Source organism: Saccopteryx leptura, chromosome 11 (assembly GCF_036850995.1).
Source record: "Saccopteryx leptura isolate mSacLep1 chromosome 11, mSacLep1_pri_phased_curated, whole genome shotgun sequence".
In the NCBI taxonomy this organism is placed as follows: Eukaryota; Metazoa; Chordata; class Mammalia; order Chiroptera; family Emballonuridae; genus Saccopteryx; species Saccopteryx leptura.
The window spans coordinates 68,540,861-68,565,388 of NC_089513.1; the positions used below are offsets into that span (position 1 = coordinate 68,540,861).

Consider the following 24,528-nt stretch of genomic DNA (forward strand, 5'->3'; position numbering starts at 1 on the left):
ACTCCCTGCTCTGCAAGCATCCTGGCCCTTCCCCGTCACCTGGGCACGCCCGCCCCTCACACCCATCTGCAGGGACACCCCCGTGGTCAGGTGGCTTGCATGAGGGTATCTAGCTCTTCCAATTCCCTCTGTCCTCTTCTGTCACCACCACCCCTACACAAACACACACCCCACACACGTGCACGCTCACAGACACTCTAAGGGGAAGTTGCAAACCCCCTTCCAGGCCGACTCCACCTCCCCAGGTCCACACAGCCCAGGGCGTTCGGTCTCCCACAGGGCGGACCAGTGCACGGTTGGCCCAGGAAGCAGGCAGACGCGGTCATTGGGGTCAGGGTACAGTTGGTGTGGGACTTGGTAGGCCTTTATGCAGTCATATCTCTCCCATCACCAGGAGCGTGGTCAGCAGAGGGCCAGGGTGCCCTGTCCTCCCCACCCCAGCCCCAGTGTCTGGCCAGGAAGCAGACCGTGAAGCACCTTTCAGATGATCATGCATCAGGCAAACGAGAGAAAGGTGCAGAGAGGAAGGAGTCAGGCCATAACTTGAGCCCAGGCGTCCCGGGGGGCCTTTCCGTTCTGGCTCTATTTAGTCCTCACGAGACCCCCAGGGCATCAGCACGAGTGTCCCCCCTCCTACAGATGAGGCGGCAGGGTTCAGTGGGGTGGCTGTGGGGACTGTGATGAGCTAGGGGCAGAGCCAGAGCAGGGAAGAGACTGGTCAAAGGTGGGATGGTGGCCTCTGTGGGACAAAGTGGCGGCCAGAAGCCTTTGGCACCAGAATGGGGCCCTGAGTCCCTAACACTGTGGGGTTGGAGAGAGGGACAGGGAGCACTCCTGCCACAGCTGGTAGGAGGGAGAGACAGGATGGTGACGCCCTTTCCGGCACTGGTGGCACTGTCAGGAGAGTTGATCACAGGGACGGGAATGGTTGCAACCATGCCGAGCGCCTGGCAAATCCTGGTCCTTAGATAGAGGAGCCAAGGGGTTGCCACGTTGCAAGCCGGTGGCCCTGCAGCCCCGAGGGCTGGGCGCAGCCGTGGTCATTGATGGGGGGGGGGGGGGTCTGGGAGGCCTTCAGTGTGTCCTCCACCCCCACTTGGGCCCCTGCCCTCCTGCTGTCTGTGCGGGGCTTGGAGCTGCGTCCTGTGGGGTCTGCGCTCTTCCTGCCAGCCCTCTGTACCCCTCCTCGGGGACCTGAGCTCATGGAGGGCAAGGCTGTGCTCTGCTCCCAGTGAAAGCCCCACACTCAGTGAGTCACTGAGGAAACCCCACACCGCTGTTCACAGAGCCGCTCTACTCGCGTTTCTACCTGAGAGCCGCCTCGTGCCGGGGCCCGGAGACCCGGTGACAAACGGGCGGCCCCGAGCCGGGGCCCGGAGACCCGGTGACAGACGGGCAGCCCTGGCCCTCGGGAGACTCCCAGGCTCCTGGCGCAGGTGACCACAGGCCTCCAGCTGCATCCTGCACAGTCAGCGCCGGACCGTGGCCATAATCGTCGCTACACTCTCCCGGAACGCTCCCGTGCCAGGAGCCGGGGCGCTGGCACTGAGCGGAGCCAGAGCAGGGCGGGCGGGCACAGGCAGGGCTTCGGGGGCAGGTGGCTGGGCCTTTCCCAGCTCCTCCTTGTTTCCACCCCCGAGGTGTAGTGAAGGTCAAGACTAAGATCGAGAGTTAGAACACCTAGAGCCCCTCCCTCCGCCAGCGCTCCCTGCGGGTTAAGTTCTTCGTCCTGGTTCCCCGCTGAGGGCGCCCTTGTGGACCTCACTGTTTAACAGGTGAGGAGACCCAGCCAGAGAGGAGAAGGGAGCCCCTGAGGCCAGGGCTAGCCCGTGGGTCTGGGGTCCCCTGTGGCCCGGGCTAACCCATGGGTCTGGGGTACAAGCCCAGACAGGCCGGATTCCAGGCTCATCTCCAAAGGGCCGATGAGGCCGGTGGGGTGCAGGCTGTTTCCTGGTGCGACGGCTGTGCTGGGAGGTGGGAGACGTCTGAGGTCCCAGAGTGTTTGATGTCTAGGGCGTCTTTAGAAATCAAAACTATTTTCTTCGCTGTAAATGACCTACATACATCCCTCCTTCAGATTCCTTATGGAATACTAGGTACATTTCTCTGTCCCGAGACCTGGTTCTGGAGACCGGGACCCGATACCTTTTCACTCCTGCCCCTCCCCTCCGTGTATGCCCCCAGACCCACAGGCCTGCCCCTGCTCCCGGCCTCCCTCGCCCACTTCCAGGTGGCCTCGCCTCTTCTGCACCCCAGACACTTCCACGTGGCCCACTGGCCATGGCCCCCTCCCGGTGCACAGCTGCCCCTGGCCCCCCACCTGCTCCCCCCACATACCCCCACATCCACATGGGCACATACACAGCCCCCACGCCCACCCACCTGTAGACACAGACAGGCCCCTGGGCCGGACCGCCCCCACACAAGCACACGGGGACACACCCCTAGGGACTCACCTCTACAGAGGCAGCGAGGGCAAGCCCCCCACTGGGGCAGTCTGAAGGGACGTTCGGGCGCCCTGCCCAGGACTCAGGACCAGCAGTCTTCTGCGGTTCCTAGGAGACACAGGAGACACACACCGCAGCGGCGGTGGGAACCAGCCCCTGGGCCGGCAGGGTGCAGCCAGCCAGGCCCTGGGGCCAGGGGCTCAGGGGCAGTGGAGCCGCTCCACTGTCACAGTGGAGAAGGGGCAGGCTTGTGGGTCTGTGGCCATTCCAAGAAATCCCACCAATACCCAGTGCTGGCAAGGACTTAGGAAAATCTCCCGAAGTCCCTGGGCAGGCCAAGCACCAAAGGCGGCCCTGCTAGGGGGGCGTGCCTCCACAACGCCCGTCGGCATGGGGCGCCCTCCCCGGGCCTGCCAGCATGCTCGGGGAGGTACGGCGGACAGATGGACCCGCCCCTGCTCCCAGAGGCGCAGTCTGGCCGCGGCAGCCACGTGGGGCTGATGGTACTAGTACAGTTACTAAGCGCTTCCTGTCCTGTGCACTGGAATCCTCGTAGCCCTCACACGTATGTGCCTGTTTAGTCCCTGTGACGGCTCGTGAGGAAGGTACTGACAGTATGCCCACTTTGCAGATGGTGAAACTGAGGCCCAGAGAGGTTAAGTAATTGGCCCAAGGTTTCACAGCTACTAAGTGAAGGGGCTGGTGTTTGAACCCAGGCAGTCTGAAAGCCTGTGCCATTCACCAATATCTGATGACGGTGACCCTGACGGAGAAGGCGCCACGTTCCGTGTGGGTGTGACGCTTCAGAGTGTGCAGAGCGTTTTAAGTGGACCTGCTTTCGCCCCTTGGAACCCATCAGCCGGCATCTGAGGTGGAGCTCATTATCCCCATTCTACAAAGGAGGAAAATGGAGACTAAACATTTAAATAGTTTTATTTACTAGACAGCTGGTAGGTAACAGAGGTGGGACTCTGTCCGTTCGGGGCCTCAGTTTCCCCATCTGTAAAACAAGGAAGAACCATGCCTGCTCTCCCTCCTGATTCCCAGAAAATATGGAGCACGGTATGCAATAAATGGTGTTAGAAATAAAATGGCGAAAACGAGTCACGATCTGGGGGAAGAGGCAGGAAGAGGTCCCCTCCTGGTGTCTCCGCCCTGTGTGCTCGCCACATCCAACTTAGGAGGGGAGGCGAGCTCTGACCGCCATGCCTGCAGAAAGGCGCCGGCCTCCGGGATCCGGCAGGCGTGGGTTCCGGTTCTGCTGGGCCGCGGAGCAGCTGCACTCTGGGGGAAGTCGCTTCCCCTCCCTGAGCCTCTGCTGCACTCCCCCCCCCCCCCCCCCCCCCCCGTGTCACAGGTGGCACCCCACTGTGGCACGGAGAAATGAAGGGAGGTGTGAGGAGTGTCTGCCCGCAGCCAGCGCCTGCGTACTGGTGGTCGTCACTTAAAATCCTCACTGTTGTCATCTTGAGTCCGGGAGGCACTTGTACCGGAGGGGCCGGCAGAGCTGCGTCCTGAGCCTCTTCCTCCTGGCATTTAACTAAAGCCCCCTTTGAAGAAATCCTTTTCCACGCTCACTGTGCTCCCAGCTGGGTCACTAGTCACATACTCACCCCGAGAAGTTCACGGGAGGGGTGGACACGCCAGGGGCCCCCGCACAGCCACCACGCTGGCGGCTGGCAGCTGCCGTCAGCTTCCTGCCCACCCCCCGGGCCCCCAGCCGCCCCCACGGGGCCAGCATCCTGCCCGTGTGGACGGGGTGACTTGGCAGCCCCCTGACTCATCGCACTGCTGAATAATTCTGCCGGGGGGCCGACTCGGGGAACATGCCAACTTGATATCAGGGCCCGATCGCTGGAACGCAGCTCCCCGGGGAAGGGAGAATGAAAAATGTGACTAAACTGTCCTCCCACACAGGTTGTCATTAAAACGGTGCTTGGCGTGTCACAGATATTTTTGCTCTGTCTCCAAATAATGTGTTCCTCCAACTTTAAAAAAAAAAGTTTTATTTAAATTGTATTACCCCTTCCTCCCCCCCCCCCCCTCACTGGGTGTGCACTTTGCTCTGTGAGGCCAAGGGAAGGTAAATGGTGTGCCCTTTGCCCAGGACCAGCCCTGACCCACAGAGCAAAGGCAGCTAAGTCCTCAGGCAGTCTGATCTACAGCTCGGTCCTACAGCTGAGACGGAACCTCCTTCCCCTTCCCCCTCCCCCTTCCCCCTTCCCCCTTTCCCCTCCCCCTTCCCCTCACCTCTTCCTCCCCTTTTTCTCCCTCCTCCTCTCCCTCCTTTCTCTCCTCCCCCTAACCTCTGATCTCTTCTTCTGGTCCCAGTGCCGCTTCTCCAGGAAGTTTCTCCCCATCCCGTGTGCCTGAGGCTGTGGGACCTTGAATTTCCCCCTCTTATAAGACTTCCCACACAGCTTTGGGATGACTTTTTATGTCTTATCCTCCCCAACACGCAGGCACACACAGGCGCACACGCACACGCAGACACAAATACACGAAAACTGACTAAAACGAGAGCAGGGATGGCATCTGATTCATCCTGTGCCCTGGACATAACGCGGTTCCTGGAACAGAGTAGATAGAGGCTCAGAGCGCGGAGCGTGAACAGAGCACGGAGCTGGTCTGCCCTGGTGTGTGAGGGCTGTCTTAAATGTGCGAGCCCGTCTGCTTGTTTATTCAGCAAATACTCACGGAGCGCTTGCTGTGAACCAGGCCCTGTTCTAGGCTCTGCACGGACCGCTGTCGCCATGCAGACAGGGCTCCCCGCCCTCGGAGCTCACACACTAGTCGGGGGGGGGGGGGGCTGGCGAGACAAGGCGAGTCAGTGATGAGAGAGGTGGCATTCAGGCGATGGGGCACAGTGCAGCAGGGAAGGGGGGTGTTGGGGTCAGTATTTCACAGGTTGGTCAGGACCGACCCCCGAGAAGGTATCCATGGAGATGCCCAGAGGGAGGGGGGAGCCCCCTCTGTCTTCTGAAACATTGAATTCTCCTCTCTAATGGACCGTTCTCATCAGTGGTGTTCAGACATCCTGTTATTTTCTCCTCCTTAAAAGGCCTCCTTCCCCCCACTTCTGCTAACAAACCCTCTCCATATCTTTGCTCCTCCGCAGTTCGCAGCAGAAGGCCTTGAAGGAGAGTTCTGGTTCTGGTTCTGGTTCTGGCTCATGCCCTCCCATTCTCTTTCTTCTTCTTACCTTTTAAACTTGATGCACATTTACTCTGTCACCCGTGTCTCCGCTCTTGACAAAACCAGGCCTCATTCCAGCCCGATGAAGGAGGTGGCCTCAGGTTAGGGAACAAAGGCAAAGAGAAGACTTGCCTCAAGTCACACAGCTGGGAAAAGGCAGAGCAGGGATTCGAACCCTGGCAGACTGGTGCCCAGACCTGAGTTCTTAGCCACTCTGCTTTGCTGCCTCTTGGTGCTGCACTTCCTAAACACGCCCCATTCTGGGATTCACACCACCCCCCCAGTCTTTCCTGACACTCTTGTTGAGACCCCCGTCCGTGGCCTCCATGTTGCTAGATGGTCATTTCTCTCCCCTCGTTTCCTGACTGGTCAGCAGCAGCGCCTGCTCCTGGGCACACTTTCTTCCCCAAGCTTCCAGGACACCGTGCTCACCTGGCCCTTCGACCTCACTCTCAGGCCCCCTGTCAGCCTCCTTGACGGCTTCTCTACTTTACAGCCTGTGGACACGGAAGAGCCCGGAACTGGGTCCGTCCCCCTTTTCTGGGGCCACACCCGCTCCCTGGTCATCTCCTCTGTCTCCTGGCTTTACTCCTATCCTCATCATTCCAGAGCAGACTTTTTCCCTCGCTCCCGACTTACACATCCACCCGAGTTCTTCGCTTCTGCACGTGGGTGTCTGTTAGACACCTCACGTTCCAGGTGTCCCAGCTGAACGGACGCCCCTGCTCCAGCCGGCCCACACCTGCTGCACCCCTATCGCCAGTGGAAAGACCAGCCTGTCAGGCACTCAAGCCAGAAGCCGTAGCATCATCCCTGACTGCTCTGTGGATCTCACAGCCTCCGTCCGCCTGCCAGGAAACCTGGCTGACTCTTCAGAGCACACACGGGACCCGACCACCCTCGCCATCTACGTCCTGCCCTCAGATAGGAACTGCCGTCATCTCTGGGTTCCGGTGACGTCCTCCTGACTGGTCCCCCACTTGCCTCCTGACCCCTTAGCTACTCATCACAGCAATCAATGTGACCCTTCTCGTGTCCTCCACAGCCTTCCACGACCCGGGCCCCAGAGCCTCCTGGATTCATGCCCCTCCGGGTCCCTCAGCGTTCCCGGGAGGCTCCCGCCCTAGGAGCTGCTCTCAGCTGTCCCCGTTGCCTGAGATGCTCACGGCCAGTGTCACCTTCTGGATGGAGCCCGCCCTGCCCTCCCAGGCCTCCGCTCTCCCTTCCTCTGCGCTGTTTCTCCCACCACGCTTTCACCTCCCGACATGTGGTTACTCACTAATGTACCCTCTCCTCCCTAGGCTGTGAGCTCCACGGAGCAGAAGTCTCCCTTCTGTGCGGTGAGAGTCCTAGCACCGGGGCAGGACCTGGTGGAGCCTGCTCCATAGACGCCCAGTGAGCACTCGGCGGTGCCTGGGCCCTATCGTGTCCTCCCTCCCTGCTCAGGCAGGGTCGGGGTACCTGGGGCAGGACCTGGTGGAGCCTGCTCCATAGACGCCCAGTGAGCACTCGGCGGTGCCTGGGCCCTATCGTGTCCTCCCGCCCTGCTCAGGCAGGGTCGGGGTACCTGGGGCAGGACCTGGTGGAGCCTGCTCCATAGACGCCCAGTGAGCACTCGGCGGTGCCTGGGCCCTATCGTGTCCTCCCTCCCTGCTCAGGCAGGGTCGGGGTCCGTGGGTCCATTCTGAGGCAGACCCACGGGCCAGGTGGCAGCGTCTGTCCTGCTCATTTCTGGGCAAACCTATGTTCACGTGTGGGGTGACATTTCTGCCCGGCCCGGGGAAAACAGCAGGGCACTGGACGCAGCCCTCGTGTGCCTCCCGCTGCCCTCACACGGCTGGAGAAAAGCCCCGTGTCCGCACAGCGGCCGCCCGGGAGTGACCGGAAGAAGGGTGGTGGTGGGACTTGAGGTGGTTTGAGACAGCTGGGCGGCTTCCATCCTCACGGGCAGTGCCCCCTCACCAGACCCGGGGTACGGGGTTTACCTGCACCGCCACCTTGACCGGGAGTTCCATTCTGCCAGCTTTCAACCTGGCCTCCTTGCTGGCTCCCCTTTGTCCAGACAGGAGAGGGGGAGCCCACAGACCCCATGATGCAGGACTCAGGGGACACCTGGGGACCCTCTGCTTTGAGGGGTTGCTTCATTCAGAAATACTGTTAGGTCCCTGAGGTCTGGCTGGGCCCCCAGATGAAAGGGGGAATAGTGACGTGTGTTTTCTGTCTTCTCTTTCCTTCCCCCCTTCTTCCCTCTCTCGTGTGACAGCCACTCAGTTGTTCTCTATTTTTGTCATTCTCCCCTCCTGCCTGATGACATTCTTCCCACCCCTCCTCAGCCCCCACTGCCGGAGGGACTTTGTTGACAAGGTTGTTGACTACTTAAACGAGACCAGCCCCGGGAAGGGGAAGCACAATGGTGCCCGGTCTGGAGGTGCCGGCACCGCCCCCTGGGGCGGCGTTTCTCATTGGCTCTCACACCCTTTTGACTCCTAACTGACAGCACCCCTACCAAAACCTTCCAGTCGACCCCCAGACAAACGCGAGTAGGACCCTGCTTGCCTCTCACGCCCGCCCCTGGCATCCTCTCACACACAGAACTTATCTTCCGAAAAGACTGCAGCACAGGGGGCACGGCACAGGCCTCTCCCGCGGCCTGCAGGGACATCGCAGCGCTGTGGCCAGCGGGTCTTGCCGTCTCTGTCCAGTGCCGGCTGTGGTGGGCAGCTGACTACCTTTAGGCAGTAGGCTGAGTGGTCAAGGACATACCTGCTGGGGGTCACACGGAGCCACCCTTCCTGGTTGAGTCCCCTCAGGCACCTTCCCTCAGGCCCCTTTGTTAAAATGAAAAAACAGACCTTTGTCAGGTGTGAAAAGTCCAAGAGATAATGCAGGGTGAAGAGCTTATCTGGGTGCCGGGTTCTCTGTAATTACTCAGGAGGGCACCTGTCTCGTTCTCTCGCCAGGCAGCCCCTGCAGGGTTTCAGGCCGGGCCTGGCCTCCCAGCACCTGGACTGGCCTCCCAGCACCTGGACTGGCCTCCCAGCACCTGGGAGCAGGCCGGGCTCTGCAGTCCAGCCCGGGGCTCCGCAACAGTGACCTAATCCTTCTTGCAGAGGACAGCCCTCCAGATGTGTGAAGAAGGCCGCTTTCATGTCCCGTCTAAGTCCTCTCCGGTTTAAGTCTCCCTAGTTTAATGACCTGGTCTTCACATTCTTCTTGGTTTCCGGGCCCTTTGCCATCTGGGTCACTATCTTTTGTACACACTTGTCTCCTTCCAAAAGAAACACAGCACAGGGAAGTGAAAGTATGTCTGTGAATCTGATCTCACTCACCCGGAGGACAGATGGGGCTGTCCTTGATCTGGAAGCAGTCAGCGCCTTGCTTAGTGCGTGTTGGGGTGTGTTTGTTGACTGGTTGACTTGGCAACCTGCAGCCGACTAAAAACTCCCAGATGTCTCTCCAGCCCGACCTCACCGTCCTCGCCCAGTTAACGTGTTTTGAACTCACGCAGGACGGATGCTGTGTTCGTTCAGTTGCGTTGTCTTTATTTGGACCCCTACTCTAGGTTGAAGATCTGTGGTTAATTTCATTTCTGGAATGGAGCATATATTTCCATATTTGGACATCGAGAAGTGTCGTAGGGTAAACTGTGAGAAGTTCCCACGCTGCCCCACCGCCCGGCCCCCTCCCTCCCCGCCGGGGTCGTGGCTGCCTTCTTCATTTCTCTTCTGTCCTTCCAGTGTTTCCTCACGCAGGTGCAAGTCGGTGCTAATATTGGCTCTTAGACTCCCCCTGTCCCCCCCCCCACATGCAGCCCTGAAGCTGCTCTTCTCCCCTGACGGTGTCTGGGCCCCTTCTGCGTCTTCCGTCTTTCATCTGATGTTTCATGTCTGCCGGCGGGGGGGGGGGGGGGCATTTGTACATAAACTAAGCCTGTCATCAGTGTCTTTATCCAAGTTGTTGATAGAAATGTGAGGGGCCTGTAGGCCGGTCACCAGGGCCATGCCCCGGGCTGATGGCCGCCCATCTTTCCCCTTCTTCTCAAGGACACCTTGCTAAAAGCCAGAGGCACAGAAGCTATCTGATTCATCGGTCTAGAAAGGTGGTTCTCACCCAGGGAGATCGTTGCTTTGGGGAGCTTTGTGGCGATGTGTATGTAGAGATCATCTTGATGGTCACAACTGAGCGTGTGTGTGGTTGGGGGCGGGGCTCGCACTGGTCTCTAGTGGGCGGGAGGCAGGGGGCAGCGAAGCATCCCACAGGGCACAGGGCAGCCCCCTTGCCCCCACCCCCACACACAACAAAGAATTATCAGGTCTAAATGTCAGTGGCACCAAGGTAGAGAAACCCTGATCTAGAACCTTACCAAAATTGAAAAGAAAAAAAAAACAAGTTAAAGATTAATTTGGTGTGACCTGGTCTTCATACATCCTCGTTGGTTCTTAATCGTCACCACTTTTCAAAGGTTATGTGAACACACAATTCTTTTTTGGCTAGAGAATCCCTTGACTGCATGGAAATTCGTCCAGCCTCTCCAGAATCATGCGGAGTGCCCTGACTTCAAGGACTGTCCCTCTCCTGGGGGTTCAGGTCCTCGGGGGGTCCTGCTCCATGGAGATACGGCAGTGTGAGTTCCCGTCTGCTGGCTTCTCGCCCGTCTCCCAGGACTGCCCACATTCCTGGTGACAACTTTAATTCTGGCTTCTCCCCCCACAGTGACCTCCCACCGCAGCCAGGAGTGACAAAGACGCTATAGAAAGATAGGAAGTCATACGGAAATGTCAGCCACCAGGGGACAGGCACAGGAAAGGACCTGCTTTTCCCTATTTACTTATTTATTTATTTGTATTTTTCTGAAGTTGGAAACGGGGAGAGACAGTCAGACAGACTCCCGCATGCGCCCTACCGGGATCCACCCGGCATGCCCACCAGGGGCCACGCTCTGCCCACCAGGGGGCGATGCTCTGCCCCTCCGGGGCGTCGCTCTGCCGCGACCAGAGCCACTCTAGCGCCTGGGGCAGAGGCCAAGGAGCCATCCCCAGCGCCCGGGCCATCTTTGCTCCAGTGGAGCCTTGGCTGCAGGAGGGGAGAGAGAGACAGAGAGGAAGGAGGGGGGGGTGGAGAAGCAAATGGGCGCTTCTCCTGTGTGCCCTGGCCGGGAATCGAACCCAGGTCCCCTGCACACCAGGCCAACACTCTACCGCTGAGCCAACCGGGCCAGGGCAAATCAACTCCCATATGTGCCTTGACCAGGCAAGCCCGGGGTTTCGAACCGGCAACCTCAGCATTTCCAGGTCGACGCTTTATCCACTGCGCCACCACAGGTCAGGCTTCCCTCTTTAAATATGCACCTTTCCCGCTTAGGGAGGTGTGACTGTCCCCAAATGGGCATCTCAAAAACCCTGATGAATGGGAAATAAAAGCGCTCCCCACCCCTGTGGGCGACTGAGTCTGAAGGGAATCCAGTGGAAGCTTTACAGGAGCTGTTGATGTCCCCAGAACCCCGGAGGCCCCGAGGGGACCGTGGGGCCCAGGACTCCCGGCCAGGACGGTCCACCTCCATATTCACTGAGCTCCTATGGTACCTACAGTGCTGCCGGGACCCTGTCCGCTCAGGGACGAAGCAAGCCTGGACCCAGCTCTCACAGAGCTTATAAGAAGCAGTCTAGGGCCCTGGCCGGTTGGCTCAGTGGTAGAGCGTCGGCCTGGCGTGCAAGGGGTCCCGGGTTCAATTCCCGGCCAGGGCACACAGGAGAAGCGCCCATCTGCTTCTCCACCCCTCCCCCTCTCCTTCCTCTCTGTCTCTCTCTTCCCCTCCCGCAGCCAAGGCTCCATTGGAGCAAAGATGGCCTGGGCGCTGGGGATGGCTCCTTGGCCTCTGCCCCAGGCGCTAGAGTGGCTCTGGTCACGGCAGAGCGACGCCCAGGAGGGGCAGAGCATCGCCCCCTGGTGGAGTCTGTCTGACTGTCTCTCCCCATTTCCAGCTTCGGAAAAATACAAAAAAAAAAAAATGAAGCAGTCTATAGAGTCCCTCCGCACCCTCTCAATACACTTGGGACAGATCTGCATCCAAATGCCACAAAGAGAGTGCGTCTGCGTTCAGTGGACGCAGCGCCGACCGCCTCCAGAGTCAGTGTCTCCACTCTGAGGATGGCGATAGCCTAGCGACCTCGTGGTTGTGAAAACCAAACGAGACCGAGCATCTGAGAGGGCTTGTACGCACTGTGAGAAGGTGGCGTTAGAATTATTGCCGCGTCCTCTAATATCCCAGCGCAGACATTAGACACGCAGGATCTGATAAGCCCTGCACAAAGGCACAAAGGACTGTGGACGCACAAAGGAGAAGTCGCTGGAGCAGCGGAAAGTGTTTTGAAGACGCTGAACTTGGGAGTCCTTGGAAGACCTGGCTCGGAGTCCCTCTTCCCCGGCTCGGTGGCTGCGTAAACAGGGACACTTTGCCTCATTTCCCTGAGCCTCTTTTTTTGCTTTTTTCTTTTTTAATCTATGAAATGGAGATAATAGGACCTACGCCGCAGTCAATATTGAATAAATGCGTTGTTGTGTCCACAGTTTTGAGATTCAAGCAGGAAGACTGAGAAGAACTAGGTGGCATTCGCGCTGAGCCCTGAGGAGCAAGGGGTATGCTCACAGGGGCCGAGCCAGCCAGGAGGACGTCTCGGGGTGAGGGGATAGCCGAGCAAAGCAGGAAGTGAGGAGTGTGTGTGCCGCTCTCCAGGAAGTCAGGAGCATGGGCTTTGGGTCTCAGACAGACTTGCTCAGGCTCTCTAACCCCCCTAAGCCTCAGTGTCTTCATCTGTCAAATGTAGCCTGCCAGATGGGCGTGCGTATTCAGAGCAGCCCCGTCTGAAAGCTGGGAGCTCAGTGCCTGGTACCTGGCAGGTGTTTAATGGACACCTGCTGTGAGACCTGTGCCTCTGGGCTTGACCTTGGGGCCGGAAGGTCCTGATGGGTTGCTGGTCAAGGGCCTGGTATGCCAAGTCAGGAAGGAGGCCAGTGTTCAGGCAACAGGAGGTCACTGCCAGCTTTTGAGAGCAAAGTGGCACGATCCGCCCTGTTGTAGGCTGTTGGCAACCATGTGGAGGGTGGGCAGGCGCGGAGGGTGCCCAGAGGCAGGGAGACCCGTTGGCCCAGAAAACCGGGCCGTGCTGTAGTTTTTGCCGTTTATTGGAGCAAGCCGCAAAGTTTGCACCGGGCCCCAGGCTCCCAGGGGTCCGGGCCGGGGTCCTGGCGGGGAGGGGAGAGCTCCGGCCCCTCCCTGCTGGCCTCGGCGCCCGCCTCCCGGTGACAGCTGCGGCTCCCACCTCCAGTCCCTGTTTGGAGCCGTGATTAATACAGGTTTAAAATAATCTTTGTCTTCTCCCTTTGTCCGCCCCCAGCACAGCCGCTGCTCTGCTCTCGTCCCCCCTCCCCTCCCGGCCACAGGAACCAGCCTCAGGGCACTTGGGGCCTGGGCGCTGCCTGGGCTCACCCACCGCGGCCCCTTCCTTCCCGGTCACCGCCAGCCCCCCACCCTGCATGGTGGCACACACACACACACACACACACACACACATACACACACACACGTGTCCCGGATCAGAGCCGACAACACCTCTCTCCCAGGCCCCTTCTTCTCTTCCTCAGGGCTCTGGGCCTAGGGCAGGGGACACTGTGGACAATCTCTGTCCTCGCTAACACTGACCTCCAGAACGCAGGGACCCTGCCCGATAACACACACAGACTGGATGCTGAGGCCCCGCCTCACTCCAATGTGGCCTGTCAGTCAGTTCTAGAAGTATGTGGAACACCCTGTGCCTCAGTTTACCACTTTGTCCTCTGGCTTCTTTTCCTTCCCAAAGAACATTGTTTCATTTCCTCGCCAGTGCTCCTAAGTTGGGGGTGTGGATAACGCCCTCCAGTTGAACCAGTGAAGGAAAACAAAGCTCAGAGAGGTTAAGTGGCTTCCCCGGAGCCGGAGGTCAGAGCGGGGAAGGCAGTGGGGGGGAGCCAGCTCCCAAAGCAGCTGCTGGTCTGTCCTGAAGGGGCCACCCCTGCCCCCTAAAGCTGCAGGGTCTTCGTTCTGTTTCTCCCATAAACCGGGGCTCCGGTGACCTTCCCCTGTCTCCTCTGCTGGAGTAAGTCTGAGGCAGTCGCCCGTGTGCCTCTGAGGCCAGCACAGCGCGTTGGCCTGGCTCGGGCCGTGACGTTTAGAGTCAGAGAAGGACGTGTGGGCGCGCACAAAGCGACACGGCAGATTGTGGATCAAAACGGAAACTATTGAAATGTCAGGTCGTGGGGTATTCTGGTTCACAGGGACACAAAGATATCTCGTGTACCTTCATTATTTTACAGCGAGGGAAACTGAGGCCCAGAGAGGGGAAGGGAGCGCTCAGAGCCACGCAGAACGCAGAGTGGTGGGTTGACCTTCAGGGGCTCTGCTCTCGGCCCTGTCCCAGAGGCCACGCTGGGCTCCCACTCTGTCACATGAGGTGTAGGTGCTGCTGCCACGGCTTCTGCCTCCTGGTGACATCAGAGGTGACATTGCACAAAGAGAATGTGTTTCCCCAGCACTCGGTAGCCAGGGTCAGGGGTTGAGACACAAGGTATCAGTCCAGAGTTCACCCTGAGAAACCAGACGAGGAAAGCCGCGTGCGGGCAGCCGGCGGGGACTCGAGCCGGCGTGGCCTTGGGCAGCGCCTTCCTGGTGGCCGGGCGGAACTGTGCGTCTGAGATCACAAAGGACCCTTTCTCTGCTCCGTCTGGTGGGAGAGAGCCGGTGAGCTCATGCGTGTGCTCAGACAGAGCTGACAAATGTGAGTTAATCCCCCCTCACTTGCTTGGGATTAAGAAACAACAACGATGGAGGTGGGAAATACATCATTTTGGGGTAGGAAAGGGAGACAGGAGTGTGTTTGATGGCCTGGATAGAATCAGGCTAAATATTTAATGTTCTTGATAGAGACCTGGAGGGGGCCGTCCCTTTCTCTAAACAGTGGCACACAGGCTCCCTGGCTGGGAGACAGAGGAGCCGGCCGACCTGCCTTCCGGCTGCCTGGGTGGTGGGGGCAGGGAGGGGGCAGGAACAGAGCAGGAGCAAGGGGCCAGGCAGGGAGGGGGCAGGAACGGAGCAGGAGCAAGGGGCCAGGCAGGGAGGGGACAGGAACAGAGCAGGAGCAAGGGGCCAGGCAGGGAGGGGGCAGGAACGGAGCAGGAGCAAGGGGCCAGGCAGGGAGGGGGCAGGAACAGAGCAGGAGCAAGGGGCCAGGCAGGGAGGGGGCAGGAACAGAGCAGGAGCAAGGGGCCAGGCAGGGAGGGGGCAGGAACAGAGCAGGAGCAAGGGGCCAGGCAGGGAGGGGACAGGAACAGAGCAGGAACAAGGGGCCGGGCAGGGAGGGGACAGGAACAGAGCAGGAGCAAGGGGACGGGCAGGGAGGGGGCAGGAACAGAGCAGGAGCAAGGGGCCAGGCAGGGAGGGGGCAGGAACAGAGCAGGAACAAGGGGCCAGTGCCGCTGGAGGCTGGGGGGGCGGTGGGGGTGGGGTGGGGGGGCGGGACCCACCGAGGGCTCCCTTTATTAAAAACATAACGGTTCATTCTTTACATTTGGGATAAAAACCTGTTGTAATTACCTAGCAGTGGGGAAGAGATTTCCAAGCCGCTTTATTGTTTTGCTCCCCGACGAAATGTGCAGCCAAACCTCCACCAGGGAATCGCAGGAGGAAGACAGCGCGGCAGCAGCTATGATATTTAAATGTTTCCGCAGTCGAAGTCCCAATAAGATTTAAATAAGCCATAAGTCGATTTCTCCCCGGCTGATCTGGCCGCCTCCTCCTTTATTACTTCAGACACTGTGCTCCTGCACCGTACTTATCTGGCACTAGCAAAGAAGTCCCAGCAGGAAACTTCAAAACTTTATGTCACCATGTGGAGCGCCTCTCTCCTAATCTGTGCGTGGCAGAGCTGGGCACCCTCCATCCTCTGGGGACACCAGCTGGGGTGGCCTCAGGCCATGGGTCACCCCTCAGGTCCCAGAGGTGTCCGGGGCCAGTCTCCCCCCCCACACACACACAGGCTGGCTAAACTCTGCTCCTGTCCCCAGTCGTACCTTCTGCGGCTGTTGCCAGTTTGTAACCCAGTGAGAGTAGCTAAGCTTCTGTAACTCAATGGATCTGTCCTTTGACAATCAAGACCCTGTCTCAAGCACCCCCGGCTGAGTCTAGCTTGGGCTGGGAGCGGGCAGTGGGCACTGTCTGAAATCTGCCCGCAGATGGCTCACATCTCCCTGTATTATTGACAAATGTATAATTCTTTGAATACCAGGCAAGTTCCAGACTCAAAGGGGGAGGCAAAGCAGGTACACTATTCTGCCAGTGATAAATATAATAACTAAAATGTGTACAGCACTCCCATAGGCCAGCCATATACTAAGCGACGTACATACATCCACACACACATACCTATGTATTGGTTCATTTCATCCTCACAACAACCTTAACCCTTTGGGCAGTATGAACGTCCACGTACGTCCTCGTGCCTCCTGACCATCCCGAGTACAATCACAACAAAAATTTTTATTTTAAAAATGCGTAAGGCAACATTAAAAAAAAAAGGCAAGTGTATGTTCTACTTGTTTCCATAAATTGGTTATCAAACAAAAATGATGTTAAGTTAATAAAATTGGAACTGGAACTAACTTCATTTAAAAAAAAAACAAAAAAAAAAAAACTCACTCCCAGGGGTCAGCGAGCATGAAAACTCACTACTCAAAGGGTTAAGAGTGGTTACCACTGTAGTCATCCCAAGTTTCAGATGAGGACACTGAGGTACAAAGAGCGTAAGTGACTTGCATGAGATCTCAGAGGTGGTTAATGTCAGAGGTGGGATCAACCCAGACAGTTTAGCTCCCGGGCTGCGCCTGGATTCACCTACTCAAGGCTGCATTGCAAAAACATTGACTTTCCTGAGAATTAAAGCGTTTGAAATCCCCTGGAGGAGCCAACACTGGAATAAATGCAGAAGCTTGTGGTGGCCCCTTCCCTGGGGACCTTGAGGAGTGCAGACACGTGCCCAGGCGAGAGCCCTTCCTCTGGGAGGCAGGACGCTGGTCACCACAGCCCCCAGAGCTCAGCTGGTCTTCCCTGGACTGTGCTTGCGTCTGGACGCCCGGACAAGCTTCTTGCCCGAAGGCTGAGATGAAGTGTTTCAGCCGCTTGCGCCATATGGTTCCTTCCAGCCCTGTCGTGTGTCCAGAGCTGGGAGAGAGTGAAGAGCTCTGTGCGTGGACTTTCATTTCAAGCTTTGAAAAATAGGCCGTGTCTAGGAATACTTGGCCAAGGAGGTGACTTCCTGCCAAGTTTCCTGCTCTGGGCTGCATTTCGGGGGCCACTCGAGTAATCCCTGGAAGCTAGGAGGCGAGAGCGCCCTGCCCTGACTCAGAGCCTTCCCCTGCATGCAGAAACCCGGCCCACCAAGTGCCAAGCAGGACCTCACCGGTGAATACTCGTGGTGCTTGTATCAGTCAGGGTTCTCCAGAGAAACAGAACCATGGTAGGAACCACAGGAGATGTGCCTACATATTGTACAAGGAATCGGCTCCCACATTGTAGAGGCCAAAAAGTCCCCAGATCAGCAGTGGGCACACTGGCCATACAGGAGCGTCAATGTGCAGTTCCCTGCTGAGTCCAAGGATTGAGAACCAGGAGAACCGAGGGTGTAAGTTCAAGAAGAGCTGCTGTTTCAGTTCAAGGCCAGAGGCCAGGACAGGCCCAGACCGCAGCTCAGGCCATTATTTTGTTCTATTTCGGCCATCAACGGATCAGACGAGGCCCACCCACCTTAGGGAGGGCCATCTGCTTGACTCGTTCTACCATTCAAACAACAATCTCACCCAGAAACAACCTCACAGACACACCCAGAAAAATGATTGGCCAAATAGCTGGGCACCCTTTGGCCCAGCCAGGTTGACATATAAAAGTAACCATCCCAGGACCCCTGCCTGGGTGCATTCTCGACCCCTTGCCCCCCAGCGTTTTCCTAGAGGCAGGCTGGTGGGGAGAGTGCTCAAAGCACCCCCTTGCCCTCCAGCGTTTTTCTAGAGGCAGGCTGGTGGGGAGAGTGCTCAAAGCACCCGCTTGGCTCTTCTGACTGGGCTGCCCTTTCTGGTGGCCCTACATCTGTCATCGTCAGCAGCCAGCTGGGCATGGCAGTGGGAGTACCTCTCCCCGCTGCCTACCCCCTCTCTTCCTCCTCAGGCCCCTCACTAGCAGGGGCAATGGGGCAGAGAAGGTGGGGATGGGGAGAAGGGTCCCCACAGGGGTCCCGCCTTGGCCTCCACCCTGGGCGCCCCGGATCAGAGGGTGCAGGGGATGGAAGCACAGTCCTGTGTCTCCCCTTGGCTCAGCATCTGAGCCCGTGTCTTGTGAGGCATGATAGGGCCATGTTGTGGCTGGAAGGAGGGAGGCTTGTTTCACACTCTGGGAAATGGGATTTGGCAAAGAGGCTGGGAGAGGCTCACATACCTGCCTCTCTGCCTGCTAGTCAGAAAGTTGGCCATGGTGACAAGCCAGTGGAGATGTGCAGACTCCCCTTTCCAGTAACCCAGAGGTGAGCTGTCACTGAGGTTCACACAGGGGCTTTTGTCCCAGATACACCTCACCTCCCATCAACCAGCTGTGTGACCTTGGGCGAGTCGTGGAAACTCTCCAGGCCCCAGCTTCCTCCTTTCAAAAGAATGAGAATGAATAATAACAACACCATAGGATGGTTTTTGTGAGGATCAGATAAATTCATATATATATATACACACATATGTACATTATATATGCACGTTGATTTAAAAATGCTCAGCACAGGTTAGGGTCCCAATTAATGTTAGCTAAATCCCATTGGCCTTCTTTAGCTACCTGAGATTCGGAGAGTCAATTTCCTATTAGTGGAGCATCCACAGCAAATTTAAAGTCCTAGGCTGTCTCCCCAAATATATACTCTGGGGAAGTAAACTTCCTCCAAGGGGAAGGTCAAGGACTCTTCCCATTGTCCCTACGACATGTCCTGAGGTTGAGGGTCAACAGCATGGGCTTGGTAGCATTGGGAATAATGCATGAGGTCCTCCATTATCACACCTCGCTCCTGGGGTGGATAAGTGAAGAATGACTATTGTGAATCCTGGGTACAAAAGGTAGAACGACATCTGTCCCTTCCTCGTAATTCCCCACTGGGTCCATGCCGCTCTCAGCCCTGACGCCCCTGCAGGGTCCTCTTTGGACTTTCCTTGGACCTGCCTCACTGATAGGATCAGGTCAGAAATGAATGGTTAACTCCCCTCCCACAGACAAGTCAAGCGTCCTCTCCCCTCTCCCGGGCCCCGTGGCCACTTCTCAGGTGCATGCCCCAAGGTCCTCAAGAACTGATAGTGTTAGGGACACTGGTGTGATGGAGTGTCAAGCATTTTTCGGTGTAGGTGAAGTTAAGTTGTAGAGAAACCCCTTCCCAGCTCCACAAGAATCAGTGGAACTCCACACAAAGGCAACATGAGCAACCAGCACAGCGCCCAGAGCACACTCGGTACTTCTCTAAACGCACTTGAGTGAATGAGTGAATGGTGGAGCTCTGAGACAGGAAGGATCCCGGCCCATTTGTGTTGATGTGGAGCCATCCTGCCTGTTCCAGAAAGATGACAAGGATCCCAGGAGCCAGGCTCGGTGGGGAGTCAGGACCAGGGACAGCTCCCGCCACCTGGGTCTCCTCCCCGACCCTCAGGCCGGAGGGACAGCTCTACATTCCCCCTCCGTCTTCTCTTCTCGGGATAAATTTCCCTTCGTCTTGCTCCCCTCTGCTTGCCTCATGTTCCTTCAGAAGAGCGTGGTCAGAAGAAGGAGAACTGAATCTGCCTCTTTCCCTGCCCCCCCAGGTCGTCAGAGAATAGTTACTCATCCGGAGTAAGTCCTGTGAGTGGTTGGGAACAGCCTGAACCTGCCTGCTATGGTTCGGCTTGGGCTGGAGCTAAAATCTTCTCACAGTTCCTGGGGTCCCACCCACCAAAGTTGGGGCAGACAGCCCGGAAGCAGAGGTGGCGGATCGTGTGGGTTGCATCCTGGGAATTAACATTTGTCTAACGAGGGCCTAGGAAGTGGATCGGACACACCCTGGGCCTGGGCCAGGGCCAGGGCAGCCACGTGGCCGCATGAAGAACCTCAAAGGCGCTCAGCAAAGGCATGGTTTGATTGCCCTGGGCCTCTGCCCACTCGTGGGGTTTGTCTGTAATCAGTTCCATGTAGTGTAGTGGCCGTTGCAGTTAGACAATGTCCTAGGACCTAGATGAAAACAGGCGTGGCAGCTGAGGCCCAGATGTGAAGGAACCTGCCTGCCCTAGAGCACGGCACAAGGCAGAGAGGGAGTCCGGGCACCGGTGCCCTCAGAAAGGGCCGCTTTGGCCCTGGCCGGTTGGCTCAGCGGTAGAGCGTCGGCCTGGCGTGCGGGGGACCCGGGTTTGATTCCCGGCCAGGGCACATAAGAGAAGTGCCCATTTGCTTCTCCACCCCACCCCCCTCCTTCCTCTCTGTCTCTCTCTTCCCCTCCCGCAGCCGAGGCTCCATTGGAGCAAGGATGGCCTGGGCGCTGGGGATGGCTCCTTGGCCTCTGCCCCAGGTGCTAGAGTGGCTCTGGTCACGGCAGAGCGACTCCCCGGAGGGGCAGAGCATCGCCCCCTGGTGGGCAGAGCATCGCCCCTGGTGGGCATGCCGGGTGGATCACGGTCGGGCGCATGCGGGAGTCTGTCTGACTGTCTCTCCCCGTTTCCAGCTTCAGAAAAATACAAAAAAAAAAAAAAAAAAAAAAAGGGCCACTTAGAGGACTTAGCCCATGGCTGTCAGCTTGACCTAAGGAAGGAACCGCCACGGGGGGGCTCGATTCCCGGCTGGTTGAGTAGTGGACTGCCTCGGTCCGTGTGCCCTGCACTTCCCACTGCGCCCAGCGCCCGCATCCTGAATGGAAAAGGCCCACAGCAGACGGGCGCACGGGCTCCCTTCTGCCCCTTCCGTGAGCATCCATCAGCCACAACTGCACGCTGAATGGGCTGTGAGGAACTTCAAGGCCAAGATTATTACATTTTGTACATTATACTTCTGCCAGAGAGCTAAAAATACCCTCCTGGCGGTTGCTAAGTGCAGGTCTAATGGTTTTCCTTAGAGGGAAGAATGGGATTCTAGTTTCTCTGGATCTAGAAGCCCCGTGTCCAGGGAAACGAAGACACAGAAATCGTTGGAGCTGGTCGAAGAACACCCCGGGGGGAGGACAAACTAGGGACAACCTCAGGATTCACTTCTCCCCGATGTCAGCGAACACCTCCAGGTTCCAGGGTCACAGGAAGGAACAGAGCAGGAGAGGTTGCCTCAGATAGAATTGACCCTGGTCTGCAGGGCCCTGCCCTGGGAGTCTGGCTTTCTGAATTTTTATTCTTAGAAATCTCATTCTTTCATTGGCACAGAATGACCAGTCCCCAGAGAGGCACTTAGAGCCTAGATATTTTAAAGGGGGAAGGGATTGATTAGGTGACATTGAGGGGGGGGTTGGAACAGCTCCCCTGTTTTTCTAGACACCTGTTCATGGGTCTGTGGTGTCTCTCATTTGATTAAAAACATATTTACCAAGCATATAGCCACCCCAACACAGATGCCTCCTCTCACCTGGACCCGCACTCCCTCTGTCTACAAACAACATTTGATTTATCTTCAAACCAATGCATCAGAGTTCAACTAGGCGGTTTGAGCTCCCCTGAGAGGTCTTCTTGGGGCTCCGCACATCATAGCCACAGCTTCTGGGAAAGGTTCGGTGCCTTCCTGTGGAAAAGTATCTCGCCCCAGGTCACTGCGAGCCCACGCTGCCCCTCTGGAACCAGCATGTCTCCTCGGGACATATGGTTCATTCTCCGGAGGCTGTTGCCATGGTTGCATCCTCCCAATTACCTTGGACATTGACATTGACATTCACATGAATTTGTCTTTCCTGGCACAGGCTGATGAGTGGCTCCGGGGGGTGGGTGAGGGTGAGGAGTCGGTCGGGTGGCGAGGGAAACTGGCCCTGAGCAAGGTGTTTGAGTGGCTGTGTTCTGGTGGCTCAGCACGGAGAGGCCCTGGGGGCTGGTTCGACGTCCCCGTGCCCACGTGGCTGTGAGCAGATGCCAGGCGGAGGGCGGTGCGCTCAGGAGAAGTAGAGGTTGGTGTGTCATTGTTGGGCGGGGGTTCTTTTTGCTCACTTTGTTCTAGGGAGCACCGATGAGCTCACCCCTCGCTTTGGCAATGCTCACAAGTACTAAGTTCATCTTCAGCTACTTTCTTGGAAAAATAAAAAAAAGGGAATTGGGAAAACAAATCTTTATGAGTAAGAACTGTAAGATCACACTTGACTCACTATACTTGACTCCAGAATGCCTTCTGCTGTCACTAAAAATCAATTCTGTCTTCACAAGATGGAAATCTGCCCCTTGGTAGCAGACAGGTGCTTTGAAGAATGGACGAGAAGTGGCAAAGGCAATTCTCTACCCCGCCCCCAAAACAAAGAACTTCTAGGACTGTCTTAACAATGCAGTAACTAGTCCCAAGGTGACCATTCTGAAAGAATAACACACCTGAATGGTATCTGTCCTCAGATGTTTGTTGAAACAGGCTCGTGACCTGCAGCTCCTCGAATTGGTTTGTGCTGGGGGCGGGAGGGGGGGGGGAGGTAAGGGGGGTGATTCATTCAAAGCGGCAGAGAACCAAAAAGCTCACTGTTGTTGTTTGACTTCCAATATGTGGTATGATATATAGATATTGTACACATCTCCTGGCATATTTGCCTTCCTAATTATATTTTGCTTCAACCGGTATGGAAATGAGCTGGCCAGCTGCAAGTGCACACCAATTAATGGCTGGGTCAGGCCACTTCGAAGCTTTCTGGGTAACACGGGGCAATGGGTACGACCTCAGGGGATTGGACATTTTGTACAGACAGCCGGCCCTGTGTGTAATCCACCTGGGTACACTTGAGTGTTGGCTACAGTCGGATTCATCGGGAGCCCAAGGATTAAACCCGGCCCCATCCTTGGCCCCGCGCAGTTCATTCTCTGTTCTGCCTGCTTGTGCCAAATATTTCATGAATCTTGAGTACCAGACGCTGCCAAGCGGGCAGCTTTGCATCAGTGGCAAGGAGGCTAATCTATATTCGCATATTAACCATACTTCCTGGTGAATTTCAATAAGTTGGAAATGGGCATTTAGCAGCTGGGAAAGAGAAGGCCTGTTAAGTGCTCACAACAAGTCTATAATAAGCATCTGCTTAACAGAGACCCTCACGCCAGATGCCCTGGGCCTGACTGGGACCCTGGGCTGGGGCTGCAGCTGCACGTTTAGATACACTTCGCCTGGCTCCCCAGGTGGGGTGGGCAGCATTGCTTCCCCCAGGAGCGGATCTGGCTCAGGCAGGCAGTCTCTTATTCCTGGAGCAGAACTTCCCAGCCAGACTTCCTTCAGGCCATAACCCCCTGCCCCCCCCCCCAGTGGGGCTACTAGCTTAAGACTCTTTCCTTAAGTACCTCCTGCCACCTGTCACACCACGCATGCCTTGTGCCATGTGCTGTACCGTTACACGCCTACCTCATATGCTCTTGGGCGGGCAGTCCCAAGGCAAGCATGCCCCCCCTCTGTCCCGGCCGTAGCTGTGTCACCTCAAGGGCAGAGTCTCTTCTTGTCTGAGTGCCCTCGTTCACCCCGTCCCCTAGAGCACGTACTTCCTAGCAGAAAGCAGGGACAGTTAAAGGCAGGCCAGGCTGGGATGTGGCACCAGGGGACAGTGTCAGAGGCGGAGGGCCCAGGACTGGATCAGCGTTATTACCCAAACATTCGTGGGGGCGCTGGCAACCAAAGGGCTGTAAGCCAGAAATTAGCAGAGAAACTGATCTTCAGACTGTGGGGAAAACCGAGCCCAGCTTCCAGTCCGAGGGTCCGAGGCAGGAGCAGCACCTGCTGCAGAATCTGGAGCCGAGAGCTGGGAAGGGCCAGCATCCAAGTAAGGCCAGCCCCTGATGCTGCCCAGCTCACAGTCCAGTTCACAGCTGTTGAATGAATAGAAAGAAAAGATTCAGGCCCTGGCCGGTTGGCTCAGCGGTAGAGCGTCGGCCTGGCATGCGGGGGACCCGAGTTCGATTCCTGGCCAGGGCACATAGGAGAAGCGCCCATTTGCTTCTCCATGCCCCCCTCCTTCCTCTCTGTCTCTCTCTTCCCCTTCCGCAGCCAAGGCTCCATTGGAGCAAAGATGGCCCGGGCGCTGGGGATGGCTCCTTGGCCTCTGCCCCAGGCGCTAGAGTGGCTCTGGTCGCGGCAGAGCGACGCCCCAGAGGGGCAGAGCATCGCCCCCTGGTGGGCAGAGCGTCGCCCCTGGTGGGCGTGCCGGGTGGATCCCGGTCGGGCGCATGCGGGAGTCTGTCTGACTGTCTCTCCCCGTTTCCAGCTTCAGAAAAAAAAAAGAAAAGATTCAGAATAATCTGATTGCTCCCTAAAACCACAAGGGTGTCTGCCCTGATGAAATTGCTGAGCATGCTCAGTGGGCACATAGGAGTAGACAGGCCAACTTAAACAGTCTCAAGTGCAGTTGCTAGGAACTTGCTCTCTTGCGATCTCTTTTCCAGGAAGCCCACCCAGCTCAAAGCATACATATGTCGTTGACTTACAGTGTGGCATGAAGATCCTTTATTTCCCATTATCTCTCACCCTCACTTTAGCTCACCCTAAAATGCTGCTCCCCTATCATAAGCCAAATACCTTTCTCCCCTCCAAAAGAGGAGCAGGACTCCCCCAACCCCCTTGTATTTCTGTTCATGACTCCGTGAACGTCTTCACCGGCCTTTTCCCAGGTGT

General features: G+C 57.2%; 1 protein-coding gene across 2 annotated transcripts in view; it reads left to right on the top strand.

Moving 5' to 3' along the window:
• KCND3 (potassium voltage-gated channel subfamily D member 3) overlaps nt 1–24,528 on the top strand; it is a 186,718-nt gene that overhangs the window by 91,691 nt on the left and 70,499 nt on the right. The window lies entirely within an intron of this gene.